This window comes from Hipposideros armiger, unplaced genomic scaffold (genome assembly GCF_001890085.2).
Source record: "Hipposideros armiger isolate ML-2016 unplaced genomic scaffold, ASM189008v1 scaffold_631, whole genome shotgun sequence".
Taxonomy (NCBI): Eukaryota; Metazoa; Chordata; class Mammalia; order Chiroptera; family Hipposideridae; genus Hipposideros; species Hipposideros armiger.
In genome coordinates this window covers 341,964-364,234 of record NW_017731981.1, presented here as the reverse complement: position 1 = coordinate 364,234, position 22,271 = coordinate 341,964, and the positions used below count along the sequence as shown (strand labels likewise).

Sequence of the window (22,271 nt, the reverse complement as noted above, 5' to 3'; positions counted from 1 at the left end):
AAATCAAAGGTTGGCAAAGATTTTCTGTAAAGGGCCAGAGAGTAAATATTTTAGGCTTTGAGGGCCATACAGTCTCTGTCACAACTACTCAATATGCCATTGTAACACAAAAACAGCCTACAGACAATTTAAACTATGGGTGTGGTATGTTCCAATAAAATTTTATAAATAGCAGGCCTTATTCTGCCAATCCTTGATATAGATGAAAAGCATTGGCTATGCGTTGAAAGTTGTTGGAAGCTAAGCAATAGGAACATGAGATATATTATTCTTGCATGTATCTTGAAATTTTTCATAATAAAGTTTAAAATTAAAACCTTTTACTGAGCAATCCTCCTATATATGTCCATCTCATTCTTCCCTTCCACAGACCACCTCTTCCAGAAAAAGTCCCAATTTGACTTTACATATCTTCCTTCTTTCAGTCATTATCCTCCCTAAACAACGGGCAATTTTTTCAACCAGATTAAATTCGTGTAGATTGCATGTTACACGCATTAACTTTCTCTTTAAATTCTAAAATTACTTAGAAGAAGGATCTTGTGTATAGACTAACATAAATTTGGTGGCCTAAGAGGAAATGTAGCATCTTTCATCATTGGCTCTGAACTCAAGTCTCTCTGGCACATGGGAAATGAAACTTTTAGAACCCTACTGGGCCTGTTTGTTGTGAGGTATAAGGAAGGCCAGACTGTTTTTGGTAAAGCTGCCTCCATAATCTGACATACCTTTAGATTTTACAAGATTTTTCTTAGCTAAAGAGGTAAAATCAATGGAAGAGGCAACTAATTAACAGCCATAGATTACTGGAAACCTAGAATGAGATAAGGCTTGAAGGCATTACAATACAAGAAGCACCCTCTCATCCCCAATTCCACAGATGAAGAAATGAGGACAATCCCAGCATTCCAATTAATTGATGTGAGATCAAAACCATAATGTGCATTGAAAAACTATAGTAGTATTAATAAGCAAAGTTTTATTCTACTAATATAAGATATACAGTACATCTGTAAATGTTGACAGATTCACCAAACTTCTGCTTCTGAGCACTGTCAAATGTAGTTATTCAATAATATTGTGTCAACTAAATGAAATATATTCTATTAGGTACTATAGATTACTATACAGCAATTCAAATATTTCCCCCTCTTCTATAATTACAGACACATAACCGTTATACAAGATAAATGTGGTGACACTATAAGACTGTGTCAAAACATCTTGGAATGCAGATAAGACTATTACTCAGGCTAGGGTGAGATGACAGAATGGAGAGAATAGCACATTCCCTGAAAACTGCAAAGTACCGACCCAAAGCCCTTAATATTATCATGAGACCTGCATCTAACACAGATGTCAAATTTGGTTCCATACATTCTAATTTGAACTCTTGTGTACTTGAAGATCTCTAACATGAAATGTCAGAACCTAAAATACTGCAGGTCCACCAACAGTGAAGTCACATTGTTGGAAATTCAATTTTACTGGGCTAGCTTTCATATAGCTATTAAAGTCAAGTTTGAGGAAAAGCAGAGCGCTTGGATCAATGGCTTCTGGCTCACAGACCTAAATAAGGCAGCTGCAAAGAACAACAGGTTCTTTAAATAGTGCTAATAGCTGCAAAACAGAGCACAGATCATCACATATGTTCAGGAAGGACTGATGGTCAGATATCAGTCTTTTCAGGCTCATTCACAAACACCAAATAATTAGCATCAACATTGTCTCCATCTTTGTACTCCAATAGCATTGTTATACAATACAGCTAATTCTAGTTGAATATGGGGTACTCTTTAATACAATGAATTCTTATCTAAATTTGAGTAATATGGCTGTTAAACATTACAAGCAAGTCAGGCAGATGAACACATCCTACTGTGCAATATTTCCCCCACATTCTGTCCTCTACTGGACAAACACGTCTTATATCCATTAATCAAGAGGAAAAGTGAAAACTCTGGCTAACTTCTGGTTGGGTCATGAACAGAGACACCTGTAAACACCTGCAATCTTTAGGTGGTCGATTCAGAAAATAAGCAAAGGAAAAGAAAATCTTAACACTTCAATAATTTTTAATGTATAGTAACTTCAGGGGAAAACTCATAAACACTAAAAGCAATATTTTTACCTTCTTAAGCATAAAAGAATGCACACATTAAAATTTTAATTTAAGCCTTAAAAAGTTGCAATTATATAAGGAAAGCTTCTTCACTTTAATCCATACCAACTGCTCACTGAGGCACATCCATACTAACATCACAGAAAGCTTTTGATTGAAGTCAATTTTTCCCAACCAAGATCTAGGCTACACTCAAAGTGAGATTTTTAGAATAATCTTTAAAATAAGGAAAGCTCCAAAAAGTTAAGCAAACAAGATAAATGTTTAAAACATTAAACAGGCGAAGCTCAAAATTTTTTCCCTATTTTATAGATCATTCTATAATCTCACTTCAAAGGAAAAAAAGACATCAAACTTTTCATGTTGCCAATCCTACTTAGAGCAATATACTTTGAGTCTTATTGCCAAAAGGTACTTAAATTATTCTGTCTAAAGGTTTGGTATTTAAATTTATTTGCCTCAATCAGCTTGTATAACAATCAAGTTTCATATACTTATCACAAAAGTACAAATACACACTAGTACATTTTGTCCTTTTATTAATATATACTTTTCTAAAGAATACACATCATTTACAAAGAGCATAATTGCCTCAATCAGGAACGGTAATTTAAATTTTTCTGAAAGGATAACATTTTCCTGCAATTTATGTAAACATCCTTCAATCTACAAATCACAACCATACACAAATGTGATGTTAGACCAGGGGTCGGCAAACTTTTGAGACAGAACGTACCCAAAGAGCCTCATGTGGCTCGTGAGCCGCAGTCTGCCGACCCCCGTGTTAGACTAATACTTTAATTACTAGTTGTTGCTAAGTTTCACTCTTGCCACAGTGCCTCATCCCCATCGTTCACTGTGTTTTCCATCAAGGTTGGAGAAGCCAAAAAGAAAAGATGTAGCTCAAGCAATGGGACCAATTTTCAGGATAATGCATAATAATATTAGCTAATCAAAAACTGAAATACTTCTATCATTTAATCCTTCAAGACAATAACCTCCCATTTTCCCTCACTCACATTCTGCCACTTGACAGAAGCCTGGAAAAGAATGAACCCTGAAGAGAAAACCCTTCACAGATGTGAAAGCAAATTAGGAGAGGAAAATGGAAACCCTGCAACGACCTTTGTTCTATGCAGAAATCTGTTCTGTAATACTAATGACAAAATGACTCAACCTCTGCTTGAGCTGCTCCAAAGATAAGTGCTTTCATGTGAGGGTGCCCATTTTACTTATTAAGACAGCTCTAATTGTTTCAAAGTTCTTTCTTCTCTAAGATTGAAATGTATCTACCTGTAACTTCTACTTAGAGCCTCTAGAGCTACACAGAACAAGCTTAACTCTGCTCTAAATGAAAATCTTTAGGTACTGGAAGGACTTCCTCCAGGCTCTCATTTTTTCCAAGTGTTCTAGTTCCCATTTTAAAAATTTGTGACTTATCAGGCCAGCCAAGTGGTGCATTGGTTAAGAACTGGCTTGGAACGCCAGAGCGCCCCAGTTCGGATCCCACATATGTGGGCCAGTGACACTGCCCTCCACAACTAAGATGCTGAACAACAGCTCAACCTGGAGCTGGGTTGCCGTGAGTGGTCGGCGATGGCGTAGGCTGCAGCCCCTGCTTCAGTGGGTTGCCATGGGCTACCATGTTTAGCCAGCAGCCACCGTGAGCGGCCATCCAGAAACCGGTGACTGATCTGCATCACCTGGGAAGAGCACAATGATGGTGCCAACTTGGCCCAGTGAAGCAACGTCCTCCACAACTAGACTGAAGAACAAAAAGGACAGCAACTTGTCTGTTCCCCTCCCCCAATTCCCCAATTTAAAAAAAAAGAAAAAAAGAGTTGGCTTCAGGCACTAGGGGCCCTGAGCAGCAAAGCCCCGGTTCAGATCCCACATGAGGGCCAGTGACTCTGCGGCCTCTACAGCTAAGATGGTGAACAATAGCTCACGAGCGACTGCCTCATCCGGGAAGAGCACAATGATAATACCAACATGGGCCAGTGAAGCAACATCCTCCACAACTAGACTGAAGAACAAAAGGACAGCAACTTGTCTGTTCCACCTTCCCCCAATTCCCCAATAGAATCTTTAAAAAAAATAATCGTGACTTATCAATTACAAAACCTGCGGCAGTCTGTGACCTCCTAAAAATATGACTCTTCAGACGGAATACAGCACTTTATTCACAATACTTTTTCTTTAATACTTAAGTAAATGTATGCTTATAGTGAACAACTGGGTGGCAGTAGTCAGTAAAACTCAAAATCTCTTAACCACTAACAAGATCTAGAAAGCACAGATATGATAAAATTCACACAACTCTCTCACTATAATAAATGGGTGCTGGAAAAACTGGACGTAGACATGCAAAAGATAGTAGCTGGAACCCTGCTTCACTCCACATAAAAATTAATTCAAAGTTGATCAAAGACCTAAGTAACTCTGGATTAAACAATGGTTTTCGTACATATGATACCTAAGGCACCTGCAACACAAGAAAAAATAATAATAAACTGCCATCATCAAAAGTTAACTTTTTTACTTCAAAAGATACCATCAAGAAAGTGAAAAAGCAACCCACAAAATGGAAAAAAAAATTCCTTTACAAAACATATGAAAAGGGATTTGTTCTAGAATAGGTAAATATTACAACTCAATAATAAAAAGGCAAATAACCCAATTTTAAAATGGACAACATATCTGAAGAGATATTCCACCGAAGAAGATACAGAATAACCAGTAAGCACACGAAAATACATTCAACATCCTTAGCCATCGGGGAAACGCAAATCAAAATCACAAGATAACCACTTTACACCCACTAGAATGGCTACCAACAAAAAGACAATAATGGTTGTAAAGGATGTAAGGAAATTGGATCTCTCCACACTGTTGGTGGGAATGTAAAAGGCAGCCACTTTAAAAAAGTCTAGGGACAGCCGAGTGGCTCAGTTGGTTAAGAACTCGCTCAAGAGTGCGAGCTCTGAGCAACAGCGGTTTGATGCCTGGACTGAGCTGAGCTGCCGCTGAGCTGCCAACAGGTGGCAGGATGGCTCAGCTAAAAAAAAAAAAAAAATTTAAATGAAAAAATAAAAATGTCTAGCAGTTCCTCAATTATTAAAATTTCATTAGAAATAATCAATTATTAGAATTTCAAAAAATATTTAATGTAAAATTGACAGGTGTCATTAAAAGTTTTCATAAAAATGAGAAACTACATCAGGACACGTTTCCTTTCTATACACACAGGTATTACCAATGACTACAATAACTCATTTTTAAATTTTAGGTGGCAATAGGGCAGTCAGTGTGCCAAGGAGATATGCTAACGATTTGTTTTATAATTACCACTGACAAATAAAATAATTCACTAAATTCTTCAATTTCTAGATTTTCAAATTTTCAAGTAAAAAAAACCACCATTCAAACTGACAAAGATTTTATAATCAAATAGTAAGTTGGAGACCAGTGACTTTTTAATAAGTTAAAAACAGGGTGATTAATCATTAATAGCTTCTAGAGTATGATCATGTACAAAAAAAAGTAAGCTCTATTATACAAAGCTGATACAAATACTGCATTATTTTCAAAAGGTAGTAGTAACAGACTATAAATGCCTGGTCCTCTCAAAGTAAGAAAATATTTGTTAAAGCAGAGATCGCTAGGTCCCGACCCTAGACTTGCTGATTCACCAACTAAGGCTGAAAAGGGACCAAGGATTTGCATTTCTAACAAGTTTCCTGGATGCTTATGCTGCCAGGCAGGACCCTACTACACTATACAATGCTAACTCACATAACAGTATATTTTGGGGGTTTTTTGAGAACAAAAATTGGTAATATTAATGATCTGACGATCATTTGTCAAACATCATTTACCTACCAAAGTTGTGTAATAAAATTAAGACACATCACAGAAGCTTTTCTATCTGCAGGGCTCACCCAATGGTGTTTGCTCCAATCGGTACATGTTTCTATTCACATGTCCATGCGGTATCTTTCAAGCCCCTGATCAAACTGAACTGCATCCATGAAGCCTTCTTTCCTTCCCCTAGCTGGAAATAACTGCTACTCCTTTAAACCTAAGACTTCACTTGTACCACCCGTAAGACAATGATTGCCAGCTTGTATTATTTGTTTAGCTATTTGTCCTCAAGACTTATCTCACCTATTAAACCATTAAGTTACATGGTGGCCAACAGCTAGACATTTTCACATTCCCTCAGAGTTCTTAACACAGGCTCTCCAAAAGTAATGAATGAAAATGTGTTCAGTAAATAATTAGTATCAATATCTTTGATTTCATCGCTGAAAAAAGGAGGGCACAGTAGTAGGTCAAGCTTTTACAGAGAAATGAAGTCAAAACCAAATCCTCTTTAAATGACTATGCATAATATTAAATACATATTTAACAATTTAGGTACATGTTTAGGAATAAGAACACTGCACCAGGAGGCTCAATCTATAATAGCTTCAACAATAACTTACAACACGCAAGTTGGAAAGTTAAACTACTCTACTCAAAAAATGCATTCACAATCCAAAATCAGGCTATTTGTTTTAAAGATTAATCTGCCATAGACAGATAACAATCAGTATAGGACTTGCTGTCCAAGTATAATTATTTCTACAATGTTTGACATTAAAAATATGTTATGGCATGTACTGAACATCTGCCACCTGACCTATATAAAGAGGCTCAGCTTGTATATAGAGTTCCCACCAATTTCCTTGAAAACTAGAACCACCCTTTTGTGGTATCTCCAACATTATATAATAGAACATAGCAAAGAACTGAGCAACACTTGTAAAATGTTTGAAATTATCTGAAACTCTCTGTATCATGAACTCTAATTCTTCTATATTTCCACATAACTCCATTAGTCTGCCTACCTTTAGAAGACTGAGGAAAAAAAAGGGGGAGGGTGGGCGGAGAGAAGCTAATGTTAATTATTCCTCAGTACCTAACACAGTGCCAAGAATATGTGGTAGGTGCTCAAGAAATACACCAAATAATTGTTGTCTTTCATGATCTTACATACTCGTCTTCATATAGCTCATGAGACAATCAGTATCTGTATTTGGCAATTTAGTAAGAAATGGGATCCAAGGCAGCTCCAGGAACTCAAGTCCTAAGTACAAGAAAAACAAACCACAGTTGGAGTTCTACAGTTCTATTTACCTACAACGGACTCCAAGGTCAGAAAAGACACTGAAGGGATTCCTTTCTGACACTTAGGTCGATTTAAAGGGTTGAGTTTTTTTGTTTGTTTGTTTAAACATGTACAGGCAGTCCTCATTCTGTATAGTAAGATCTGACCACAAACATGACCATGTGAGATGAAACCAAGCAAAGTGACCTTAATCAGTGGAAACTGTTCCATGACCTTTAAAATGATCAAAACATTAAAAACTGTCAGTTATAAATATATAAGAAAATAAAAACACAGTAAAATGTTCATTTAGTACACTGTAATTTAAGAAATTAGAACCATTATGACCTAAAGGTAATAAATAACTTAATTAAAAACTTTGTAAATAATTTATTCAATATTTTGAACAGCACTTGTCTCCTTATCATGGTAGAACTTATAATACATAGTGAGCATATTGGGGAATTGTAAACTTTCTTAGTCGGGACCAGCTTCTAACATTTTATTCCTTGTACTTTCAATGTCATGAAACACCTCTGAGAAAGCTTCATTAGTGTAAAATGTTTTTGCCAGAGTCACTACCGCTGGGACATCATCCTTTCCATCACAGCCACGGACGGTCCTCATCTGTCCATAAGTTGGCCCTCATTAACTCCCTCAGCTGCCCATCTAGAGTCTCCTGAACAGTGGCAGTGGGAACATGCTATTCTTTTAGAACTCCACTTACATTTGATTCAAATTTCACTTTCAGCATTATCACTTTTCATTTTTTTATTGCGCTTTCATCTTTATTGACATTAAGTTATGGTTATTAAAAGTTATGTGATACTCAAAAGACAGTAGGTCTATTGAGGAAAACAAGTAAATAACATAATGCGGGAAATTTAATGCCCATAAAATTAACTAGATTATATAATTTTTAAAATCTTAATGCAGGAACCATCATATGCAAAATCAAAAGGCATAACTAACTGTAGAAAATAGTTATAACTCATATTCTAGATAAAGAATTCACTCTCTTTATATACAAAGAGATCCTTAAGAAAATGATCCTCCACTCATGGATATAAGAAATAAACACCTTACAGAAAATACAATATTTTAATCTGAAACACAAAAAGATGCTCATAAAAATTTAAACTGTGTGCAGTAGTTTCCAGCAGACTCTGCCCCGCTGTCCCTTCTAGTACTTTAATAAATCTTCCTTCTATATTTCTAAAAAAATAATTAAATATTGAAACATGAAGATTCTCTCCACATAAGAGAAGAGCAAATTACGATATCACTGAGAACTTCTGATTCAGACTGGATGAATCTCAGATATAATACCCAGTAAAAGAACCCATAAATAAGGACATCTACTGTATGACTTAAAACTATGAGAATAATGAATTGATGACAGAAGTCAGGATAACGGGTTTTCCATCCAGGGGCTGGGAAATGAAGCAACAAACACAGTAGTGAGAACACACATGTGATTCATTTGTGAAAATCCATCAAACTATATTTTGTGCTTTTTAATGTTATTGCATATGATATATAATGAAACACAAATTTAAAAAAATATAAGATAGCATGCTTTCCCCACCAGTGTGGTGAAGATAAAAAGTGCTGTAACACTTTGTAGAGTTATGCTCAAACACTGCTGAGAGGTGTGTCCACTACGACAACCTCCATGAAGACAATATGGCAGTGCAACCTGAAAATGCACACATGATTTGATGCGAAAAATCTCACCGTGGAGAATTTATCCTTCAAAATGTGTTTGCATACATGCAAAATAACATGTATATTTATTAAAGCATTAGCAGAAGAAATTAACCTACTGTCCATCAGTAAGGGCCTGGTCATATTGACATATTATTCAGTCAGGAAAAGAGAATGAAGAAACCCTTCAGGTACTAACAAAAGCACCACCACCAGAATATATTTTTAGGCTAAAAGGGGGAAGAGGGAAAGAAAGCAAGACAATGTGTATAAATGTACGCTATTAAAAAAAGCTGAGGAAACATTACATATTTGCTTATATAATACATAAACAAATACAATATAATAATACAATAATATAATACAATATTATAATACAATACAAAAAATTGTATTACAATACAATTATTACAATATAATAATACAATCTCTAGAAGGACACCTGAAAAAATGATAATACTGGTTGCTCCAGGGAGGAGAACCAAGTTGCTAGGAGGGCAGATATCAGAGGATTTTTCAAAGTATATACTTTTATACAGTTTAAAATTTGAGCCATATAAAATGTTCAAAACAATAAAGTTAAAAAGTAATTACCTGAAAGAAAAGCAAAAATAGAGACCCATAGATTAAAGTAATTGCTAACCGCTCCTCAGAGAAGGACTATCTAGAAATGTTTTAAAAAGAAAAGGCTACAATATTTGGGATTTAGATGTACTGTGAAATGAGTTAAATTACTGGTACTTACTGTGAGGTCAGTGACACAATAGCAATAGGAAACTACATTTCAGAGAATATAACAAGAACCTACTTAGTAAATCAGAGGTCTCCATTTCAACATATCTATTTGACTATTTGAAGTGAATCCAAAGAAAAGAGATGAGCGAGTTCTAAATAGTTTAAGTACAAAGGAAAACAGAGAGAAAAGGACAAGACAGAACTCCCAGAAATTACGGCTAATGTGGGATCAGCAAGATGTCTTAAGAGGCAAAATTTTGAATGTTTTTCTTATATATATTCCTACCATATGTTGAAAGGTTATGTCAGCAAGCATTCACTATACGGTTCTTGCCGTCTTCTACTTCTACTATGCGGTCCAATGAGAAGTCTGGTTTCGGAGCCCTCATGATCTCGGTCCAAATCTACCTCTGCCAAATAATTACTAAGAACAGCCTTGAGCATAGCACTTAACTTTTGAGCCTCGGACTATATTTCTTTAAAATAAGGATACAACTATCCACCATGGGTTGTTCTCACAAAAATCAGGGATCATGTAGGTTAAAAAAAAAGAACACAATATTTGGTGACTAAAAGGTACTCAAAAAAATGTAGCTATTTATTATTGCCTCATCTACTTGGAAAAATACTAAACTTTTTATAGTTAACAGTTAAGTGACAATACAAAAAGGTAAACTACCTTATTCACCTAGTCACGAACACCCTTAAGGGGAGTCAAGGAAAGATGAAGGAACAAGGACAGAATCGCACTCACTCTTATACCCATTCCTTCTTATCACTCACTGCCTCCTGACCTCAACACTGCATAAAGTGCCTGATCCCTCCCAAGATACTTAGATCGCAAACCTAAAAGCTGAAAAAAACCCTAAACGGAAAGAATACTTTTACTCATTCTGACTTATCCATTGTCAAACCATAAACCAAATATGTCTCTGTGGCCAGTAGGGTATAAATCGCAGCTGAGACTCCACTGTGGGCTCCCTGGCTCCCTGTGTTCCTTGCACACAGCCATGATCCTGATCTGAGAGAGAAAGCATGTCCAGCGCGACCCTACAGAGGGGGGACAACTGGAGTTCACACTCAGCCTCTTCAGGTCCACTGCTGTACGGCAGCCTTGGGTTGTGATGCATCATAGTCTTATTTCAGTGCAGTTTCTATACTGCATCCTTTTCCAGCAATAAACTAAAGACCGATCAACAATCTCATTTTGGGCTCTGTAAGTTTCCTTTAGCAATCAAACCCTACCTAACTGCCACTATTAGTGGAACAGGTTAAGGAGGGGGGACGGGGGAGACAGATTGTCATAACTGTGATAAAGAAAATAAGACAGAATAATAGTAAAATGCCACAGAGGCAATGGGATTAGAGAATATAGCCAGAAACAGGGGCAAGGACATATTGAGCTGAGCTACAAATGAGAAGAATCCAAGCAAGTGACAACCGACAACCAAAGGTAAGAGAATTCCAAGCAAGTGAACAGGCTCAGAGATGAGAACAAGTCTGACTCACAAAACAGGGAAGTGTGGCTGGAGAAAAACGGTAGAAAATTAAATCAGAAAGGCAGGTGGGGCCAGATTAGAGGAGGACTTTAACTTTGAATTTCAATTAACCCAATAGCTTTATTGGTCTTGGTGTCTCTGTCTGCTCACACAGCCCTTCACCCTCATGCCAACCTTTGTAATGCCTTCGGAGTAAACTTTCTAAAAGGTAAATATAATCATAGGTGTATAACTGGACAGCTTAAAATAAATGAATCTGAAATCCTCGCAATGACATTACCTTTGCTTGGTATCTCCTATTATTTCACAGTCTCACAACATATGCCCTAAACCCTGCTCACATCCTGCTCCAAAGTTCTGTTCACTTTTTACACCAGGTATGTGCCCAGTAAACACACTATACTGGATAACGATTAAGAACCAGGCATATCTTCTCTCTGGAGATTGAAAAAAATATACACGTCCCTCCATACACACACACACACACACACACACACACACACACACACACACACACACACACACACACACACACACACACACACANACCAAGACACAGTAAAGAGCGTGTCTTTAAACGGGAACATACAAACAAGGTTATTATTGACAAGTTGACAAAAAACTTTCTGACAGAGGCTCACGGGAACCTACCCTTGCTTCTCCCCTAGGAGCAAACAGTTCAATCGTTGGGGGGGGGGGGAGAGAGAATTGGATGTCTGCTGTTTTGGGCTGCCAGCAGCCAGTCTCCCTTCTGGAGCAGCACTCGAGTTTTGCTTCAGAGGAACTACATGGGTTTTCCTGCAGTTTTGGTTGGATTTTCAGTGTCCTCTCCTACCCTGGCCAAAGGATGGAAACATAACTGGAGCGAGGCAAATCAGACTCTCTCCTGGGTATCTGAATGTAAAGAGAGAAAAACTACAAAGGAAAATAAATAGGGGGAAAAAAAGAAAATAACTGGAACTGAATATTAGCTCTGCCAACTCAGCCCACTGATTTCTATGACCTACATCTTGTTCTTCAATTTTTCTTTCCTTCAGTGAAATACCACATCTTTCCTCTTTTTTGCTTCAGTTATCTGGAATCCATTTCTGTTGCTTACAACCAAAAAAACAGGAGCCAAAAACTCAAGAAGTTGACGTAAGTTAGCAAAGTCACACTGCAGCACAAATCACAAGGCACAGAAGAACAGAGCCTGATCTAGTGGGAGACAGACGAGCTACGATGGCAGAACACTGAACTTGGAGCCGCGTGTTACCACCACTGCAGTGAGACACATGAGAATCAGTCCCTAAGAGCGTTCTATTCTACAGGGTGTGCCAATTATTCTTGAAGTCAGAAAATAAAAACAATCAGTTATGGTCAAAACACTACTATAATTCTCTGAAATGCCTAGCTTTGCAGGTTTAAAATTATTCCTGTTTTTCCTTACATCTCTTATGTATCCCTGAAGTAAAACCCTATTTAGCTGGAGGTTTGAGAGACCTTCCTCCTTAAAACTTAAGGGGAGGAGGCATCTGTAATTCCCCAATTCTGACTTCCACCTTTAGACTACTCTACCTCTCAAATACTATACCTACATCCTTCTCACCTGATGGGCAGTTAAGTCTGTATGTCTCTATATTGATAAAGTGGTGCATATCCCCTTAAAAGCAAGAATGCTTGCATCTCAGTGCCTACTTAATATGACAGGTGGCATATACCGTATTTCCCCATGTATAAGGTGCACTGTTTTTAGAAAACTTTGGGGTCTAAGAAATGGGTGCATCTTATATAGTGGTTGTGGGTTGTTTTTTTGTTTTTTTTTTTACTTGCATTTCCCACTGAGGACGAGGCAATACATGAAGACAGTGATTCGTCATCAGACACAGATGAGGACAACCTAATGGTTGGGAGTTTTGACAGTGATGAGGAGTTGTATGAATTTTATGATGAATAAAACTTGAGTTCAATAATTTTATGTAATTTTATTTTTTTCAAATTTTGGGCCCCAAAATTAAGGTGCGTCTTATACATGGGAGTGTCTTATACATGGGGAAATACGGTAGTAAAAATAACAAAGATAATGAAAACCTTCCAATTATTAAATATCTACATCATTCCTAGCACTGCTAGGCACTTTACATTTATTTCTAATTCTCACAATCAAGCTATCAAGGTATCATTATTCCCAGTTTACAGTTGCAAAAAGATTAAAAAACGGGCATTACTCAAGACCATTAAACTAGAACCACCTCATCTACATGAATTCACATCCCTCCATCTTTCCACTATTCTAACAGGTCAGTATCTAAGCCGGGCTTTTCAAACTGCAGGTCACAACTAATCATGAAATAAAACCAGTGGGGTGTGCCTGTTTTGTTAAATAAACAGATAATATGAGTGCACCACATGAAGGGCAAATCCTATCACATGAGATTCACAAATTTCTGTTATACACACATGTGCAAGGCAGCGATGTAGGTGTATGCCTTAATGTAGACCACAGGCCAAAAAAGCCGGAAAGCCAGCAACATAAGCACTGTTTTTATTACAGCTGTATACACTGACACATCTTGATTTTTTCATCACAGTCCTGATGTTTAAAACATTTGGGCAGTAAAATCCTTCACCTAATATCCTGAAGACATTACAACAACAACAACAAAAAAAAATCCCAAGGTTTACAAGGTGTTAAGTGTAAAGGTGTTTGGGACTGAAGTACAATATTTTTCCCCTTCCAGCAAAATGCTGAAACTGCTGCACATCCATATAAGATGGCAAAGAACAAAAATATCTAGTGTTCTTTCACTCTCTTCCCCCAGGCTGTTACTAAATCATTTTCAGAAATGATTCCCTGCTTTGCTATGCTTCACTAGAGGTAACAACCCAATTTTACCAGTTTTCTGACCATTTTCATGAGTCACTGAATAAATATTCTCCAGTATATACTGTCTCTTTAAAAAAAGATGACTCCCCTCACATGTAAAACCTTATACACTCAGAAGGTGATGGCCAGAAACGTCACTGTGGCTGTGCATGTTTTCTTCTACAAGAGGCCATATGCCCAGAGAGGAGCGTTTGAGTATTATGGCAGAGACTGAAAATTAAAATGTCCTTTGTTACTGGGGGGAAATAGACAATTTAGTAATTCTTCTAAGACACAAAAGAAGTCATACACGTTGAACGAGAGAGGTGCTCGGGAACTTATCTACCTTTTAAAATCAGTCACAAATTAGTCAGTTCCAGTTCAAGGCAGCAGAGTGAATAAGCATATTTACCTCTTCTCCTTTCCCAAGGTCCCACTGAAATAGCAGGAAAAAGATTACAATGAAACGACAGCACTGTTGCATAACAAGAGAAGACGTTATTGGATGATCATAAATTTTAAAGAATTCTAGGCAGACAGAAAGTAGAAAAGACTTGATCCACAGAGGAAAAAAAAAAAAAAAGAAACCACATGTAAGACACCAAAGGCTTTCCAAGGACACGCTAGAGAAGCTCCAAGTTATGATCAAAGGAATAATAAATACGAGGAGGAGGAATCAAGGTACTTCACCAGGGTGCCGCATCCCCTTATTCTCAACAGATGACCGCCTCCTCCTCTCACTCTGTGAACAGAGACCCTGGTGGTGGCTGCTTCTGCCTTTAGGACAAAGCCAGGGAGTTGGTCTCTACAAAGTAGGCATTTCTGCCTAGGTTAGGCTTCCTATGAGAGTAGCCAGGCCTGAGAGGACAGAAGAGCAGAGCGGCAAGATGGAGAGAACATCAGACCTCTAATGCAAAGAGAAAATAAAGGGGGGGAGGGAAAAGGGGGACAGGAAGCAAGCTCTTAATACCAACCACGTAAACATACCAAAGCACTGCTCCCCAGCAGTACTTAAAGACACCACAGTTGGACAAGTGAGAAAGATGCCGCTTTGCCATTCCTCACACACCCTGCCAAGGAGGAGGTTGATCCGCTGGTCTACACCTAATCCCAGTTCACAGAACCCATCACACCAAAACTACCACTCAAAAAAGAGGCTTGGTGGAGAAAGAACTACTGCAGCAGACACATTTCAACTGCCAATACTAACTGAGATCCATCAAACTTTTGGGGAAACCTAATAGCACAAAAGAAGAGCAAGGTGAACAGACAGAACTGTTAACAGAGAAACCAGAAATCGGAGGGAAATGGGCATGACTAGACACCAATTATTTATCTATATATAATTACCGTATTTCCCCATGTGTAAGATGCACCCTTTTTTGAAAAATTTGGGATCTAAAAACTGGGTGCATCTTATACAGTGGTTGTAGATTTTTTTACTTGCATTTCCCACAAGTGATGAGGAGTTGTACGAATTTTATGATGAATAAAACTTGAGTTCAATAACTTTATGTAATACATTTTTTTCAAATTTCGGGCCCCAAAATTAAGGTGCATCTTATACATGGGAGAGTCTTATACATGGGGAAATATGGTATAAACGGTGGCATTTAGGAAGATACAATGGTCATTATTCATGGATTTCATATTTGTGAAATCCGCCCACATGCTAAAATTTATATGTAACCCCAAATTAGTACTTATAGTGCTTTTGTGATCTTCAGACGCATACAGAGCAGTTTTAAAACCGAGTTGCCTATCATGCACATAAGGCTGCACTCTGCCTTGTTTCAGCTCTCATATTGCAAACAAATGTCGTTTGTGTGGTCCACTTAGTGCCATATTGTTTTTCATCTTTGTGCTTTTTGCTGGTGATTCCACTATTGAAAACAGCCCCAAGCCTAGTGCCGAAAGGCTGTCTAGTGCTCCCCAAGCACAAGGAGGCTGTGATGCGCCCGACGGAGAGACTGTGTGGGAGACAGGCTTCATCAGTGTAGGGCTATGATGCTGTTGGCCATAGTGCAATGCTAACGAATCACCAAGACACAGTAAAGAGCGTGTCTTTAAACGGGAACATACAAACAAGGTTATTATTGACAAGTTGACAAAAAACTTTCTGACAGAGGCTCACGGGAACCTACCCTTGCTTCTCCCCTAGGAGCAAACAGTTCAATCGTTGCTAATTCAGTGATTACAGCAACTTTATAAACATAAATACTGTGAATAATGAGAATTGGCTGTATTTATGTACAAGTTTTAAAAAGGAGGGATATTATAGGCAAAAAATATTAATTTATGTCAATCACTCCAATTTAATGTGATTTAATATTTTTTCATAGCTAACAAAGTTTTTTACGGTACATGAAGGGGAGGGAGATATTTATTTCTAAATTTAAAAATAAGTATCAGCTAGCTTTTAATGAATACTTATGCATCAGGCACTATACAAAGCACTTTACTTCTTAGCTCAGTGCTTGCACACAGTAAAAATTCAATAAAATATTGGCTAATATTTATATCATTAAATTCTTACAATCTGTGAGGTAATTAGCAAACCTTCAAAGTAATGAGAATCTGAGAATGTTATCTAATATGGTTGGGTCTGAATGCAGTAAAGACACAATTATATAAGATGGGCCTCTGATGGGCCGGCCGAGTGGCGCGATGGTTAAGAACTCGCTTGGGATGCCAGAGGGCCCCGGTTCGGATCCCACATATGAGGGCCAGTGACACTGCCCTCTACAGCTAAGATGCTGAACAACAGCTCAACCTGGAGCTGGGCTGCCGTGAGTCGCTGGCGACGGCGTAGGCTGCAGTCCCTGTGGCAGTGGGTTGCCATGGGCTACTGTGTGTAGCCAGCAGCCAGCGTGAGCGGCCAGCTGCCGCAGTGAGCGGCCGTCCAGAAGCCGGCGACTGATCTGCCTCGCCAGGGAAGAGCGCAATGATGGTGCCAACTTGGGCCAGTGAAGCAGTGTCCTCCACAACTAGATTGAAGAACAAAACGACAGCAACTTGTCTGTTCCCCTTCCCCTAATTCCCCAGTACTGTTCCCATCCCCCAAATTACCCAATAAAAATAAAAAATAAAAAATAAAAAAAAAGATGGGCCTCTGATAGTTCATTCAAGCTACGACAGAATTAAATTATCAACTGTGGTCATCTGTAATGAAGTGTCTACTTGTCATTGGAGACCAAGTAGAGAGAGCAGCAGAAGACTATGAAGGGCATGAGGACAAGGACAGTAGACTATGACTATTGCTACTAACAGCATTGGTGAGTTCGAATAAAAGTTGACATTCACGGTGTCAATTCTTGACTCAAGGCACTGACAAAGAACAAGGCAGTTACTAAATATGACAAAAGAATTCTCCAATCTCTAGGGCAGAAATCAGCAAACTTTTTTCTATAAAAGGCCAGATAGAAAATTTTTTCAAAGGTCCTAAGGTCTCTGTCACAACTATCCAAACTCTTGTGCAGTGAGAGCAGCCACAAACTATGCATAAATAATGTGGCTGTGTTCCAAGAAATCCTTATACACGAAAATGTGAATTTCATGTAATTCTTACTTGTCATGGAATATTATCATTCTTCTGATTTTCTTTTCAATTATTTAAAAACATTAAAAGCATGTTTAGCTTATGGGTCACAAAAAACAAGTAGAGGTCCTGTTTGGCCTACAGTAGGCTAGAGTTTGCCAATCCCTACTCTAGTGCTGTCAAGACCAAAATGCATAGTCTGACTGTGTTGACTGCTTAATTATAGCATCAAGTGGGACCAAGCAAGGTTCAGGAAACAGGAACCTAGTGGCTATCAAACTGGTTTATCTGCAAGAATCTTGGAAAGTCCCTAAAATCATATTAGAACAACCCACCACAATCCTGTATGATTTGTACCAGAGGTACAGAAACTACAACCTGGAGTCCATATTTGACCCACTGTGTTGCTGTAAGTTTTATGGGAACACAGACACTAATTTATGTATTGTCTATGGCTGCTGTGGCACTGCAATGACTGTGTTGGGTAGTTTTTTCAGACACTGTATAGCACATAAAGCCTAAAATATTAAATATGTGACCCCCTACAGGAAAAGGTTACTGATCCCTAATCTACACAAATAAACAATTCTATGTATGTCATACACAGAGGCCTGACAGACGGATATAAGGCACCAAAACTAGAAAATTTACAGCCTCTCAAAGTTCTCAGGGCCAGAGTTTCCAGAATACAGATACAGCGAAGTACCCTTCAACAATTTAACTCTACAATTACATCGTAAGTACTGTGACTTTCCTCTTGTCTTTCCACAAATGATCAACAGCCACTTACCAGGGTAACCATGAACTTGGGTTAGTTTCCCCCAAGTACTGAATGCACAGCTGAAAAGGGTAGTCTCAGCTGACTATCAACTGAGAAAATCCCACAGTGATGCCATGATACGTGAAGTAGTGGGGATAGTATTTTATCAGGAAAGGTAAGATACACAGAACCCTGGAGCTCTCCCTCCAAACAAAATACTGCATTCCTGGGGGAAGTGTCAAAGAACTGAAAGATGGAAGGATTGCAATACCTAGCAAATATTCATGTAACACAATTATTTGGCTAATGTAGAACACACGTTCTTAGAGAATGACAGTATTTTAAACTTAATGACTACAACTGGTAGAATCTGATCTCCTTAGCGCAGTACCTGGTATGCAGCTATAGTTCTGGCAAATGGTTTCACTATCTCTACAAATAGAACTCAAGAAGTAAGCTGTTTTCTCATTTAGCTTGGAGAACAGTACAGTCACTACACTGCCTCAGGCTAAGTAAAGTATCTAGCTTTCATATGGCCTTAGGTACTTCACCACACCACTGGACATCACACTGGTCCCTACACTGAGAAAATCAAGCCGAAAGACCTTATGAGGAGGAAACAGCAGTACTCTAGATGACTTCGTAAGACAAGTAGGCCAAAGGACAGACTAAATCCCAAGAAGATATAGGTTCCAGCCACCACTGTAAAATTCTAGGAGTCAGTGGAGTGTGGCAAGTCAAGACATCCCCTTCAAATGAAAAACACATCACTACACCTTGTAACTCCTACAACAAAGAAAGAAACAGAAAGCTTGCTGGGCCGCTTTGGATACTGGAAACATATGCCAATTTGGGTGTGCTGCTCAATTTACTGAGTGATCTGAAATCCATCAGTTTAAGTGTGGCCCACAGAAAGAAAAATTCTCTTCCAATCCAAGCTGCAGTACAAGTTACCTCTGCCATTTGACCATAATGACCCTCTGATTGCAATGAAGCTCAAAGTGTCAACCAACAGATCAATGCCATAAGAAGCCACTGGCAAACTCCTCTACGAGAATCACAGCAAAGACCCCTAAGAGTTTTCAGGGCAAGTGATAGCTTCTTTATCACACCAAGATTCTCTTCTGGAAATAATTCCAGTACCTTCTGTTTGGCAGAGAATGAACATCTAGCTACAGGTAACCATAAAACTTGAGCTGCTCATTAGGATTTATCATCATCTGCCCCACCAAATCAAAGCTGATGTGACAGAAAAACCACATCATCAAGTGGATTCAGGCCGGTTGGGAAGCGAGAGAGGAAGGCTCCCGTTTTCAGCACCCCTGCTCCTAACACACTGCTATGTCTTCCTCACACAGGGCCTATCACTACACAGGGGCTTCTCCATGACCAACTGAGGAGGAGAAAATATGAGCCTGAATTACACAGGACTCTGTATTACAAGCTGGTATCACACAGAAACTGATTCTTTCAACCATACTGCCCCGCCTGGAATAGCTCATAAGTTAAAAAGAGAAATCCCCCCACTGGGCAGTACACCTCACGGTCCACATCATCAAGAAAGGGAACAGAGTGAGGTTCATACCCATTTTAGAAAGGAGAATAATCATATAGCTAGATTTCCTCAAAAAAAAAAAAAGGTACGGATAATAACTGAAGGAAGAGCTACATGGACGGACCTCTTTGACCAGGTACGAAAATGTTTCTGTCCTATGCAAAGGCTCACCAAAAAGTCCTGGTTGTGGAGGAGACTTTCGGAATCATGTGGAATCATGTGAGACAAGCTAACCCATTCCTTGAAAGTCAGTCAACCTCTTTCCCAGCAGCCTCAAGGCCTATTCGATGGCCTCACAAAAAAAAAAAAAAAGCCATAGTAACAAAATAGAGGCTCAACAAATTGTGCCAACTTGTACTTCTCAAGAAGACTGACTTAGCTCCACTGTCAACATGTCACCTTTCTTTAGGTTATGGTATGATAACACACAATCCTAAAAATCCCAATAGTTTACAACAGCGATTCTTAAAAATTTGGGGCTTATCACCCCTTTATACTCTTAAAAATTGAGGATCTCCAAGAACTTCTGTTTATAGAACTCTACCTATATTTACTATATTAGAAATTAAAATAAAGAATCTTTAAAATGTTTATTTCATTTTAAAAATAAACCAACTACATGTTAACAAATTATTTTAAAGTAAATTACATTTTCCAAAAAACAAAACAATAAAATTCTAAGAAGTGTTTTATATTTTTACACATCTCTTTAAGATCTGCCTTAATAGAAGACATTAGATGACCATATCTGCTTCTCTATCCAATCTGCTACAATACAATCTTTTAGTTGAAATATATGAAGAAAATCCAAACTCACAGATATGTATAGGCATACCTCCGATACACTGCGGGTTCGGTTCCAGACCACCGCAATAAAGTTAGTATCATAATAAACGGAGCTGTAAATTTTTTTTGCTGGAGAGTTTTGCCTTCACTTTGTAAAAATAGCAACATCTGTGGAGTACAGTATAGCAAAGCACAATAAAGTGAGGTATGCCTGTAGCTGAAACAAGAGAAATATATAGCTTTTTCAAATAGCTGTGAATATTCTCTGATTCTATATCAAAACTCAACAAGTGATCGTGTCTTAAAGGTTCATTGAAGTGCAGGATCTTAAACCTAATCAATTAACTTTCCGTACTCTTACATTAAAATCCATCGGCCTGGCAATATAAATCTTTCATCGATGCATAATTTTGTAACATTATTCACCAAATCAATCATAAATATTGGTCCGCTGACTTAGGCTGATCTCCCAAATGACAGCATTTCATTATGTATAACATCAATTTTTTAAAAAAAAATTATATCCATCATCACTACTAAGCTCATCAAAAAGCGTAAATACTGGGAAGCTGTTGAGTTCACATTGTCTGATAATTTTCCATAATTCTGATTTTCACTTGAAATCTGATTATTTTATATTGGCAATAAATGTTGCCAGTTGTTTCCCTTGAAGTAAAGGCTCACTTTGTTCATTTGAGCAAATGTCTGTCAAATGCTCCTATCAGAATAACCCCATTGAATCATTGTTTCCAGTGAAAATGATAGTCCATATAACGAGGTTAGGCTAGCTCATTACTCAGGCGCACAAGTGCTTTTTCCCTGCGACACCATCATGCTGCAGCAGGCAGAAGTGCTTCATGAATACTTCCTGTTCCATCACCAAGATGTGTAAAACGATGCATACCCAGGGCAAGACTTTTTCAATTTAATAACTTTTACTGCTTCATCAGGAACATTCTTAAGTAAAACTTTTTTTGTTTACTATAAAGATGTGGTGATGAAGAGCAGTTAGAAGTAACTGCACAGATTTTTCCGAAGGCACCAGCAATTTTCCCCACCATTGCTTTTGAACCCATAGTGCAATGTCAACAGTGAAAAGCACGCTTAGTATTAATAGTTATAACTCTGAAAGGGTCTTAGGTTCAATAAACAATGCTTTGAGAACTACTGTTTTACTAGACCAAAAATGTATTTCGCATTTTTTATTTTAGCTTTGGGTTGGCCACAGACGGTTCCTTCATTCTACGATCCTGGCAAAAGAAACACTTTTAATGGTGCCTGTTTTTGTGGCAGAGAAAAATAAACAAAAAATCGATTCATGCATTGGCTCCTAAAACTTCTGTTTAGACATGGTGTATATCACTTCTCACTTCCCATTGGCCAAAGCAAGTCCCATGGCCAAGCCTGGTGTCAATGGGACCCCTTAGGCAGCGGTTCTCAACCTGTGGGTCGCGACCCCTTTGGGGGTCGAACGACCCTTTCACAGGGGCGTCGCCTAAGACCATCGGAAAACAAAAAGATATTTATATTACGATTCATAACAGTAGCAAAATTACAGTTATAGAGTAGCAA

At 38.2% G+C, this 22,271-nt stretch overlaps 1 protein-coding gene across 6 annotated transcripts in view; it reads right to left on the bottom strand.

Annotated features, from left to right (window-relative positions):
* Positions 1-22,271, bottom strand: part of TBL1XR1 (TBL1X/Y related 1) — a 157,131-nt gene that overhangs the window by 96,870 nt on the left and 37,990 nt on the right. The gene's annotated exons all lie outside the window — the stretch shown is intronic.